Source organism: Zingiber officinale, chromosome 8A (genome assembly GCF_018446385.1).
Source record: "Zingiber officinale cultivar Zhangliang chromosome 8A, Zo_v1.1, whole genome shotgun sequence".
NCBI lineage: Eukaryota > Viridiplantae > Streptophyta > Magnoliopsida > Zingiberales > Zingiberaceae > Zingiber > Zingiber officinale.
Window position 1 is genome coordinate 116,868,784 of NC_056000.1, and position 12,891 is coordinate 116,881,674.

General features: G+C 36.3%; 1 long non-coding RNA gene across 1 annotated transcript; it reads right to left on the reverse strand.

The window, feature by feature from the left end:
- Window positions 1–9,269: 9,269 nt before the first annotated feature.
- On the reverse strand, window positions 9,270–9,889 carry LOC122009051. The gene is made up of 3 exons (XR_006119458.1): window positions 9,735–9,889; window positions 9,566–9,646; window positions 9,270–9,309 (listed from the first exon to the last, which is right to left on the reverse strand). It is a non-coding gene; the product is annotated as an uncharacterized LOC122009051 (long non-coding RNA).
- Between the last annotated feature and the right edge of the window lie 3,002 nt (window positions 9,890–12,891).

Consider the following 12,891-nt stretch of genomic DNA (forward strand, 5'->3'; position numbering starts at 1 on the left):
TGCTAGAAGTAGCGGCAAGGTAGAGTTTAGATCCATGGCTCAAGGTGTGGTTCTTTGGATTAAGGTCGTAGAAGATCTTACTAAGGCAATTAACCTTCCCATGAAGTTGTACTATGATAACAAGGCGGTGATTAGCATTGCTCAAAATCCAGTTCAACATGACAAAACAAGGCATATTGAGATTAACCAACACTTTATAAAGGAAAAACACAGTGAGGGAATAATTTATACTCCATTTGTACCAACTTTACAGCAAGTGGCATTTGAATTTCAAGTCAACAAGTTGGGCATGATTGATATTTTTACACTAATTTGAGGGGGAGTGTTGACAGTATTAAAGAATATTCTGATTTGATTTGATTTGATATAATTTGATAGATTAGGAAAGTAACATTGAAGGAAAGGATAGGTCAATCCGTGATTAAGAGAGATTTTTATTTTCCTTTTGTTTGTGATCTTCCTTTTCTAGTGTCTCCTACATCCTCCTATTTTAGTTAGATTCTTTGTAAATTATGTAGTAGATGAAAATATATATGTTATTTTTCTCTTCAGACAATTCTACAAATCTCAAATCTTCCAATATGGCACCAAGAGGAGACAGTTTCAAGAAAAAATTCTCTGAAAAGTGATACAACTGTGACCCAGTCGGTCACAAAGCTTTGGACCGTAAAAAATCGAATAAGAAGCAGAATGCTAACCTGAATGAGGAACTGGACATAGACCTTTGCATCGTGGCCTCTGTCTGAAGTGAACCTAATAGGTTTAAACATGTGACAATGGTTGATCGATACTAGTGCCACCAGACATGTATACTACAAGGAGCTGCTCCACAACTTTGAAAACGTTAAAAAATGGGGGCAAACTGTTCATGGGAATTTAGCAACCTCTAATATAATGGACCAAGGGAAAGTAGTACTAAAAATGACCTCGAGCAAGGAGCTAACTTTAAACAAGGTGATGTATGTCCCAAATATTCGAACAAGCATTGGTTCTGAATTCATAAAAGGTTGTAATATCCAAACAAAGAATGTTTATTGGAAGAGCTTATGTCAATGATTGGTTGTTTAAGCTCAATGTAATGGTCATTCAACCAAAGATAAATAAAGTCGAAAGCTCTTCTATGTATATGAGGAAAGACGATTCAAAGCTCTGAACCTGGCATCCGGGAGGCTTTAACTCGACTATCCGAGGCTTGATTCCAGTTCTCCATCTCTCCATTAGCAAGGATTGATCCAAAGATCACTCATTGACACTCGCTAAGTTCCCTTTTTCTTACTTTCTTGATTTGGATGTGGAGATTAGTGTACTTTGTCTTTGAGATCAATTTTCCTTTTGTTATGGAGTAGATCTTTTGTTCTAGGGACTAGGGAGTAGATGTGAATGTGAATTTGATGTAAAACTCTTGGATGATATAGTTGTAGATAGAGCTCAATAGTGTAAAAGAATACATATAGCCGACCCCACCTAGTGCGATAAGCCTTGGTTGTTGTTATACACTTTATTTAAAAGATAATTAACAGTTAGCACAACTTCCTCCTGTTGGTGCAAGTTGCACCAGAATCAAACCTGAGTTTTGATGTTGTCAAAGGTTCAAGTCAAGTCTTGTTATGATCTAACAAGTTGGCTGAGTGTGCAGGATGTTTACTCAACCGGGAAAGCCCTAGCTGGAGGCTAGGCAGAAAAGTCTTAGCAGATTGTGGAACCCAGGTGCAAATCCAAGCAGATCAAGGGGACCCAATGCTTGGTGGTATGATCGAGAGGTCTGGAGAGCCGAAGATCGAAGGAAAGTCCTGGGGAGCCAATCAAGGCTAAGTGAAAAGTCCAAACTAGATCTGGAGGATCAGAGTTTGGCAGGTGGGTTGAGGTAAACAAACTGGAGGAGCGACAGTGAGGTCGGGTTCCCGAAGGGAACAACCTTAGGTCGTTGATCCAACTGAAGAAACCGGGAAGGTTTCCAAGTTGAGATCAAGACAATTCTACTGTCTATATTACTCATACATTATATTACTGTGCTAACACTTGTTTTGCAAGAATATTGTTTAAACTCTGTTTTACATATTCGGCCTGATCGGTCGACCGAACAGGAGGATTGGTCGACCGAACCAGCATAACTCAGACCAGAGATCAGTTCAGATCAAACTGAGTCCAAGTCAGATCAAAGCTTGATCGGTCGACCGAACCGTAAGATCGGTCGACCGAACTAGGATGACTCAGCCTAGCCAGTTCATCAGCACCGATCAGCAGCAAAGGAAAGAAGGGCTAATCGGTCGACCGAACTCAGGGATCGGTCGACCGATCCAATCAAAATTAATTGCACCATTAATGAAGATTTCTACAGATTTCGACGAACAGAGAAATTGACTGTTCAGTGGACCAAAAAGAGGTTCGGTCGATCAAACCATTAAAGATCAATAAATGAAAAAGATCTAGCCAGCTTCGGACTTCAGCCAGAATGGAAGGGAGCAGGTTCGGTCGACCGAACAGAGGGATCGGTCGACCGAACGTCCAAAATTCTTATAAAACATGCTCGAAGCCAGAAGCGTGAACACAACTTTCTGATCAAAAAATTCCTGCTCTGTGAACAACTCGTCTTCATCAGCTCAGCAAGCTACTGCATCCTAAAGTGCTGACCTAAGCTCCATCTACAATTTCGTTGTCGGTATATTTTAATTAAAGCTTGCATTGTAATTTCTTTTAAAGCAAGATAGTAGTGTGTTACTATCTTGCTCCATTGTACGATTCACTTCTTTCCGAGAATTTCGGAAAGAAGGATTATAGTGCCTTGCTCACCGGTGCGGTCAAGGACCGCGAGCCTTCGAGTAGGACTCGAACTAGACTCCAAATGAAGTAAATAACCTTGTCTCATTTATTTTTTCCGCTGCACGACTTTGATATAAAAGAAAAGAAATAGTTTTTTAAAAGGAGCGATATTCCCCCCCCCCCCCCCCCCCTCTATCGCTTCAAACGATCTATCAATTGGTATCTGAGCCGGTTAGCTCTGAAATTTATTAACCATTTTTCAAAGCATTTTTAAAAACTTTTTCTCTTTTCTTCAATTTATTTTCTTTTAGAATATTTTTTTCTTCAAACACTACTAATCCCAAGACGAAAATCTTGGAAATATTTTTGTTCTTTAACTTTTTTTTGGAAGGATGTCGAACTCATATCAAGAAGGCTATAGTACGGTTCGACCTCCACTATTCAATGGAGAGAATTTCAGTTACTGGAAGAATAGGATGGAGTGCTACTTAAAGTCCGACATTGAGCTCTGGTTCATGGTCTTGAAAGGCTATACTCCTCCAATGAAGGACGGAACAATCCTAGAACCAGAAGAATGGACACCTCAGATGATCAAGAAGACACAACTGAACTATAAAGCAATCAATACCATTCAGTGCGGACTCATGATGGAGGAGTTGAATAGAGTTGGTCCCTACGACAACGCCAAAGAATTATGGGACTCGATAGTCAAACTACACGAAGGAACGAACGACTCGAAGGTAAACAAACGAGATCTACTTTTAAATAATTTGTTAAATATAAAAATGTTTCCAGGAGAGACCGCCTCGCAACTACACGCTCGACTGAAAGACATCCTCAACAGTCTTCACCTGATCGGACACAATCTCAAAAATCGCGACACAATAAGGTATGCTCTGAATGCCTTTCCAAGGAATACTTTGTGGGCATCAATTGTAGATGCTTACAAAGTTTCTAAGGATCTTTCAATTCTTAAGTTAGATGAGTTATTCTATGAATTAGAACTACACGAGCAATCTAACATGAGCCATGGCGAGAAAGGTGTTGTTTTGTATGCAGGGCCAAGCAAGGACACAAAATCAAAAACAAAGATCGAGTTAGGAAGCGAATCAGACCCTGACTCAACCAATGAAGAAGAATTAGTCAACATGGTCCGAAGACTGTTGACTAAGAAGAAGTTTAGAAGAAACTCCAAAAAGACTCCACCAAACCAGATCCAAAACAAATCAGAAATGATTTGTTATGGATGCAACAAGAAGGGGCATTTCAAAAATGAATGCCCAAATCGGAAAGAAGAAAGACCCAAATCGACAAGACGGAAGAAGGCTCTTCAAGCGACATGGGACGAAACTTCTTCCGACGAATCCGACGCGGAGCAAACGAAGCACTCGAGTTACCTTGCATTTATGGCAAGAAACGAAGATTCCGAGTTCGAGTCCGACGAAGAATACGAGTCCGAGATCGACCTCGATTCCGAGAGAAGCCCCGGATCGGAAGATCCGAATATGGTAACGATTTATTCAAAGTCAAATTTACTTAAAGTAGTTAAATGTTTATTTAAAAAATTAGCAAAATCGGAAAAACAAAATAACTTGTTACTTAAGGAAATAGACCACCTTAAGCAACAAGTTAACTTGAGTGACTCGACTAACCGAGTTCAAGTTGGAACTTCAACTCAAGTTGAAAAACTTGAGGAAGAAAATTCTGATTTGAAAGGTCAAGTCGAGCGACTCAAGAAAACGTTGGAAAGGTTCGAAATGGGATCCAAGTGTCTAAATATGGTACTTGGATCGCAACGAGCCGTGTACAACAAATCGGGACTCGGTTACAAACCAAAACAAACAAACAAATCATACTTATCCTTAATCAGTCAAAATACTAGAAGGCAAGTCCAAGCATGGGTTCAAACAAAACAGTTAATCAAACCAATTAAACCAAATTTCTACTTGGTTCCCAAGAGTCAAGTCCATTACTTAGATAGACCTTATCTAAGCTATGACTCAGGGGGAGCAACTAGAAAAACAATCCAACCAACTTAATTAAAACAAACTCAATACTTAGGATTAGGATTATTAGAACGGTTAGATGGAAAAAGTTTACCAAACCCTATAACATAGCACCAGAATGGATTAGGATGATAGTACGTTAAGGAAACTCTGTCGAAGGCATGTCTAGGTTGAATATGGAATTCTACCTGGTGCACTAGACTTAGTGGATCTGACCGAAGCTACCCCAGTCAAATATGGGCTAGTTAGACCAAAATTTAGTATTAAGTTTTTTGGGCAGGAACAATTTGGAAAGTCTTCAGCAAGTGGTCTAATGATATTCAAGTAGGCCATATGCCTCACCACTGAACTGAAACTTATCCTTAGGACGCCTGCTTGATTAACCCAAAGCTAAGTTTGAATCTAACATGGGTTCAATAACCTCTTTCAATAAAATTAATTCTAATTCAAACTAAATTAATAAAAACCTAATCTAATTCAAACCAAATTCAAACTAAGTCAATTTCTAACCTAATTAAAATCTGATTCAAACTAAATTAATTTAAATTTTTTTAAAAAACTTATTTTAAACTTAATTTAAACTTAATTAAAAATTATTTTAAAAACTTTTTTAAACTTAATCAACAATTAATTTAAACTTAATCAAAAATTAATTTAAAATTAATTAAAAATTATTTTAAAAACTTAATTTAAACTTAATTAAAAATTATTTTAAAAACTTATTTTAAACTTAATCAAAAATTAATTTAAACTTAATCAAAAATTAATTTAAAATTAATTAAAAATTATTTTTAAAAAACTTAATTTAAACTTAATTAAAAATTATTTTAAAAACTTATTTTAAACTTAATTAAAAATTAATTTAAACTTAATCAAAAATTAATTTAAACTTAATTAAAAATTATTTTAAAAACTTATTTTAAACTTATTAAAAATTATTTTAACTTATTAAAAATTGTTTTATTAAAAATTATTTTAACTTATTAAAAATTATTTTAACTTATTAAAAATTGTTTTATTAAAATTTATTTTAACTTATTAAAAAAGGGTAATTTTGCATGCAGTCCCTATTGGCAAATAAATCTTTGCATGCAGCCCCCATCCATGAATCTTTGTTTTCACTCCCCAATCAAACATCTTTATCTAATTTCCCATGATATTTTTAGGTACAAAAAAATCTAAAAATCAGTATAAAACCTCTTAAATTGAGTATATTAACTTAGAATCTAGTATATTTTCTTCAAATTGAGTACGATTCTTTTTTCACCTCAAAAGATACTCGATTTTAGTTTAATGTGTTGAATTTAATAGGAATTATACTCATTTTTAGACTATTTGTACCGAAAAATATGAGGGTTAATTTCGATAGAAAATATACTCGATCCTAGTATAGAGTACTAGATTATAATGTAAAGTGCTGAATTTAGCATGAATTATACTTATTTTTAGACTTTTTATATCTAAAAAATAAGAGGGACAATTTTGATAGAAAATATACTCGATTTTTAATATAAAGTACTGACTTTAAAAAGAATTATACTCATTTTTAGACTTTTTGTACTCAATTTTGAAATTTTTGTACCTAAAAAATTTGAGGGACAATTTAGGTATCAATATTTGCCTGAGGGAGTTGAAATAAGTAATACTTTGCATGCAGAGAGTGGAAACAAAATTTTTTGGACATGGGGATTGCATGCAAAGTTAACATTGTGATTGGGAAGTTTTCTCTAATTTACCATATTAAATTAAAAATTGTTTTATTAAAAATTATTTTAACTTATTAAAAATTGTTTTATTAAAAAATATTTTAAACTTATTAAAAATTATTTTAACTTATTAAAAATTGTTTTAACTTATTAAAAATTATTTTAACTTATTAAAAATTGTTTTATTAAAAATTATTTTAACTTATTTTAAAAAAAATTATTTTAAACTTAATTAAAAATTAATTTAAACTTAATTAAAAATTATTTTAAAAAATTAATTTAAACTTAATTAAAAATTATTTTTAACTTATTTTAAACCTTTTAAAAATTATTTTAAAACTTAATTAAACTTATTTTAATAATTAATTAAAAAAAATAATTCAAAACTTAATTAAAATAATTTAATAAAAAATTATTTAAAAGTTTCGTCGACCGAACAATTGGTTCGGTCGACCGAACCCTGTTTAAGCCACCTAAAGACTGATTCAATTATTCGGTCGACCGGACCGTGTTATCGGTCGACCGAAAACATAAAATCTCATCCGTTCAACTACCCTTCACTTTCCCTCTATCTGTGCCAAAATTAAAGTATCGGTCGACCGAACCTTTTTATCGGTCGACCGAATGTCTGTTCACCGGTCAAAAGGACGAGAAATTTAAGGGATCGGTCGACCGAACCCCTGATCGGTCGACCGATAATTCTCTATATAAGCAAAAGCGGGCAACCCTCTCAACTCATCCAAATTCATTCCTCTCCTCTTCTATTTCTTATTCTGTTCACTGATTCCTGCTTCTTCCCGTCCGAAAATGCCTCGGTAACTTCTTCTTTTTCTATTCCTTTTAATATTTTTTGTGCAAGTTATTTATTACATTTTATTATTATTTTTTTTAGTGAGAAAAGTTGTCACGCCCCAGAGGAGTCTCTGTCCGAAGAAATTTCGGCAGCATCTCCCCTGTACGGCGGACAATCTGAAACTTTTCTACAAGCACTAAATACCTCAGCCACATGCGGCTGGAATAATAACAATAAAAGAAAACAAACACCACGCAGTTAATATCAAATTCAGCCTACTCGGCTGTACCAAAACCAAAACACAAAACTGCTAGCCGGCTAGACTGACACAACCAATAACATAAATACAAAATACCACATATCAACGTCAACACTCCAAAAATAAAACCAGAGTACAGAGCTAAACAAACTGATACATAAAACAGACAAAACATACGTGAACTGATAAGTCTTCTGATGTGACGTGGGGACCAGCAGACAGGATACTCCAAGCGACACCAAAACCAACCTGGTACCTGAAAAAGATAGTATCAACGGGGGTGAGTTCAACAACTCAGCGAATACCAATGGACATGAGTAGTAAGATATATCTAACAGCAACAAACATGGAATACAACTTCCTAATCATATATAGGAATACGAAACCGAAGGTAGCGAGGAAGTGCTCACCAGGAACTCCTATCCGGATAAAAAGGTCGTCAAACCGAAAGTGTCAATAACCTGTATGCAGTCAAAAGCATGTATCCAACCAAAATGCAACCAAATGCAGCAAACACAATCATAAAATATAAATGCATCAATGCATATGATGCTAATGATGCGTCTGGTCACCCCGACGGTCAGTCATCTCACACACAAATGGTGAGACCGAGTGGGTAGGGTGACAATCGTGCACTCGTCACTACTACTCGATGAGTGGACCGAGTGGACGGGATCTTGTCGAGTACTCTGTCCTGTGACCCCAAATCATAAATGGGGAGCTCAATGCTCTCATCTCTCGGTACAAGATGACGGGAGGACATCTCTGCGGCTACCACTGAGTCACACGACCAACGGAGCCAAAGCGAGTCCACCATCTGCCGGCTACTACTGCTGCTACACTAAATGCCAGTGAGCCAAATAGCCAGGCGGTATCGGCTACCTCACTGGGTCACGTGACCAAGCGGAGCAAAGCAATGAGAACCGCCACACACTCGATATACCACTAAACCATGAGTGGGGGTGTGTGCAGTACATGTAACTGGCGATGGGCTCAACCATAGTGGAGCCGACAATCGACATGCAATCATGATGCATGTCACTATGCATAGCAAAAACTGATCAAGATAACCATATCCATATATACAAAATGGGTACTGTAAAAGTGATGGTCACATACCAAAATCTAAAGTACACAGGTCAGATAGAATATCAAAAACCTATGTCCTGAACATAATAAGTATGGAATATCCTGATCAGCATAGAAAAATCCATATATACATAATATGGGTACCACAGTATCAGTAAGCCAAATCCACGGATCTAGGGTATACAAATCCTCTAAGGTATAACAACCTAGACCCAAATCATATCCCTCTTCCATAGCATATGTACCAACAATATACACAGATCAAAGAATCAGGGTCTAAACACCCGAATCATATATGATATACAAATAGAGGTACACAAATCTGATATGGCACAAAAACCTAAGTATCAGATAATCTAGATATATAGGCCAGAAACAACAATCCAAATCCTAGTCCTAACCTCAGTAAGCATGGTATGTCACTCTAGAAACAAAGATACTCATGGTAACAAGATAATCATGGCAACAAATCACGAGATATAAGCACGGATACATCACAGGTGACAAACCTAACATGCTAAGGATATCAAACAGTGACATACCAACGGCAAACATGTTCATTGCATGTAGTTATAAAATACTATGCATATCCAAAGACATTATCATAAAAGATAAGTCAAGAGGTACCCGCCTCCAATAGAAAGGGTCGTATCCAATCCAAATCCAACGTCGAGTTGCTCATCTCGCGTCACAGTCCTGTAATACATAGTATACAGATTTAGCTAATTAAATACCAATTAATTAGCTAAATCAAATCCTCGAGAAACTAACATAAATCCAAATCCAATTATAAACCCTAATTGGATCATTTAACTCCTCAATCAATTCTAATTAATTCATTCGAATTAGGGCTTGCAATAAAATAACCAATCATAATATCTTACTTGATTTAGCCCTAATTCAATACATACCTAATTCATCAACAACATGAATCAATTTCCCTACTTCTTACCTTAATCCACAGCCCAACAAATCCATAGCAAAGACAACTTGCTGTCGGAACAGAGGTAGCTATTGGAAATCAAGAAACGCCCTGCAATGCACTGTCTGGATCAAAATGAAGCTTAAGAAATCGACATCCAAACAACAACCAAATTCTCAGAACAACCTGAGCACCTTACCTCTTCCTCTAATCGCCTGCGATGACCAAGAACCCGACGAAGCTGCTGCTGGAAACCTTAATACCAGAGACTCAGGTCGATAACAAGCTGGCGGCTGGCACTGGACGGCTGGCAGACCAGTGCTAGGGCAGAGGACGATCGGAGTGACGCCGGGAAACTAGGGCTCGGCGTGGAGAGGCTGGATCTAGGGCACGGCTCATAGCACTGCTCGGGTCAAGAGTTGGCAGCGGCGCAGGGCGGCGGTCGTCTGTCGGCGCTAGGGCATAGGGAGCCGCGGGATGATCACCTGGCTGCAGGGGCTGGGCGGCGTCAGCGCACAGATCCGAGAAGGGGAAAGGGCGGCGCTTAAGTGTCGGCTAGAAGAAACGTCTGCGGCACAGGAAGAGACAGAATCGGGCGGCACAGCTCGGAAGAGAGGGGAAGAAGAAGCTTGGCCGGCGTTCAATCGGAGGAGAAGAGATAACCGCCGGCGCTAGGAGGTTAGGGCACGGGTGAATTCGGCGGAGGAGAAGAGAAATGGCACGCACGGGGGGGAGAGGTTTCGGCGAAAACAGGGAAAGAAAAAGAAAAAGAAATAAATAAATAATTTCAACTTTTCCTCACTTAAATTGGGTAGCCTAAACAGGCTTTCCCGGGCCCCATTTATATCCCCGTTAACTCGTCCATACGAGCTCCGAAAAATTCCCGAAAAATTTCTAAAAATTCCGGAAAATTCTCTTATCAATATTCTCCATTTTCGGTATTTTACAAAAGTAGAGCTATTGCACAAAGAGAGGCTAGCTCTCTTAATCCCAGTCAAAACCCTAGGTTCTCTACCGAAGAATTGCACCAATCCTTTCCTAATAAGAAATTTAAGGTGATAGGAACGCGTTGTTTAGATCTTCAATTTTATCAAACTTTCTGTCCTGAGGTCATAGACATCACACAACACTATCAACTAGACAATATTACCTTTTGTCGTCATGCTTATAATCCTGCTTTGTGCTCTGAGTTTTATCATAATATGTGTGAACTTGATCCCCATAATTATAGGACTAGAGTTGCTACTCGAGATATGTTGTTTGATCTTGACATGTTTCTTCGATTTCTACGGATCCGACCGTCGGTTAACCGTATCTTTTTTAGTAAGTCTCTTCCTGATCCGTTACCTACTCCTTTCTCTCATCTGACTCTTGACATCATGTATGCTGACTTCTTTGAGGGACCTCGTCCTAAAAAGATGTCAACTGCACCTCTTAGTCCAAAAGATAACGCTTTTTATAAGATGGTTGTGTCTTGTATTTATCCTTTATCATCTGGAGATCAGGGCGTTTTGCGTCCAGTTCATCTTTTTCTGATGTACGCCCTTAGACATAGACTAGACTTTGACCTAGGCTATTGGGTATTCAGATCTATCATTTACTATTCAGGGTACAGCACTTCATTTAAGGTTCATATGATTCAGTGTCATGTTCTCACTGCTTATATTATCAATCTCGGAGTAGGGGTTCATCGAGGAGAGTTGATTGAGTCGTCTGACTTTGATTTTGTCGGGGTTAGACAATTATCCTTGGCTGGGATTAAGACAAGCGTCGAAGGGCTTGTGTACAAACGAACACATCCATACTACATCCCACCGGCTGTCGACGATCCTATTGATGAGGATTATCAGGTTCTCGTTACTGCGCCTCCTCCTGTGGTCATTGATCCTGGATTTTCCATGACACCCTTCTTCGATTTTCCTCAAAGCAGTTCATATGCTCCTCCTCCTCCTCCAACTAGTGACTTCTTTACCCGTCTGCGAGATGATATTTTCAGTCGCTTTGACTCCTTGGAAACAAAAATGGATGATCAGTACAGCTCTCTTCAGGGACAAGTTGCTGATCTTCGTCATGAGATGATAGAGCGTACTGATGCTTTACAGAAGGAGCAACAGAGGATTTTTGATTATCTGAGAAATGATGAGGACGAGGATGAGTGATTTAAGGATTTATCTTTTGTGACTTATTGTATCTATTACTTAACTTGAATTATGATTATACTTAATCTTCAAAGTTTTTCAGTCTTTAGTAGTTTTTGATAAATTTTGTAGAATAGGTCCTTTGATTTTGAAAATTACTACTTAGTTTATTTTTCAAATGTATTTTTGTAAAAAACCCCATTTCAAATTTTTTCAAAATTCCTTGAAATTATTTTTTACTTTCTGGAATAGCCTAGGTCTTACCGTAGAATTGCATGATCCTATAGTTCTAGGAGCCAACATCTCATAAGCACAGTAGGATCCCTTGTTTGATAACTTAGAATGGGTGAGATGCTTAGGTCCTAGCCCTAGATTTCAGATGCTTATGTCAGTGCATCGCTATAAATCTGGGCTTTAAATAACAAACATTGATCAATTTGGGTTGACTAGTAAGTAAAACCTTGCTAGTTATAAATGCTCAAATTGACCAACCTGAGTCAAATTGCTACTATCTTGTGATAGCTAGCCTTGGACAAGGGTTGGACATTTCATCATAAGGACAATTTTTCCTTAGTTTTTCTATACACATGCTTGGACTTTAGGAATTTGTCAATTTTAGGGGGAGCTTCAAAACAAGATTTTTTTATATATTATTTATACTTAGTAATCATTTTAAAAATATATTAATAAAAAAACCATTCTTTTCAAAATATTTTTTAAATTCATTCTTTTCAAAATATTTTTTAAATTCATTCTTTTCAAAATATTTTAAAATGTTATTCAAAATTCAAAAAAAAAAAATTATGTTTTTCATAATTCATTCTTTTTCAAAATATTTTTAAAAAAAATCTCTTTATTTTTCAAAATGTTATTTTTAAACTATTTTAATGTTATTTTCAAAATGTTTTTTCTAAAAGTTTTTTTAATTCATTTTTCAATATATTTTAAATTGTTTTTCAAAATTCAAAGTATAATTTTTCATAATGTTGTTTAAAAATTTATTCTATTCAAAATATAAAATGTTTTAATTTTAAATATCTTTCAAATTTAAAACATTAGTAAATGTTTTCAATTTTTTTTTTTTGACTTAGTACATTTTTAGTAATGTTTTTTTTCAATTTATTAGTAAATTCATTGATAAGTCTATTCAAAATTTACTTGGTTTTTGGTTCTGTCCCTATTTTTGATGTGTGTCAAAGGGGGAGAGATAGTGAATTC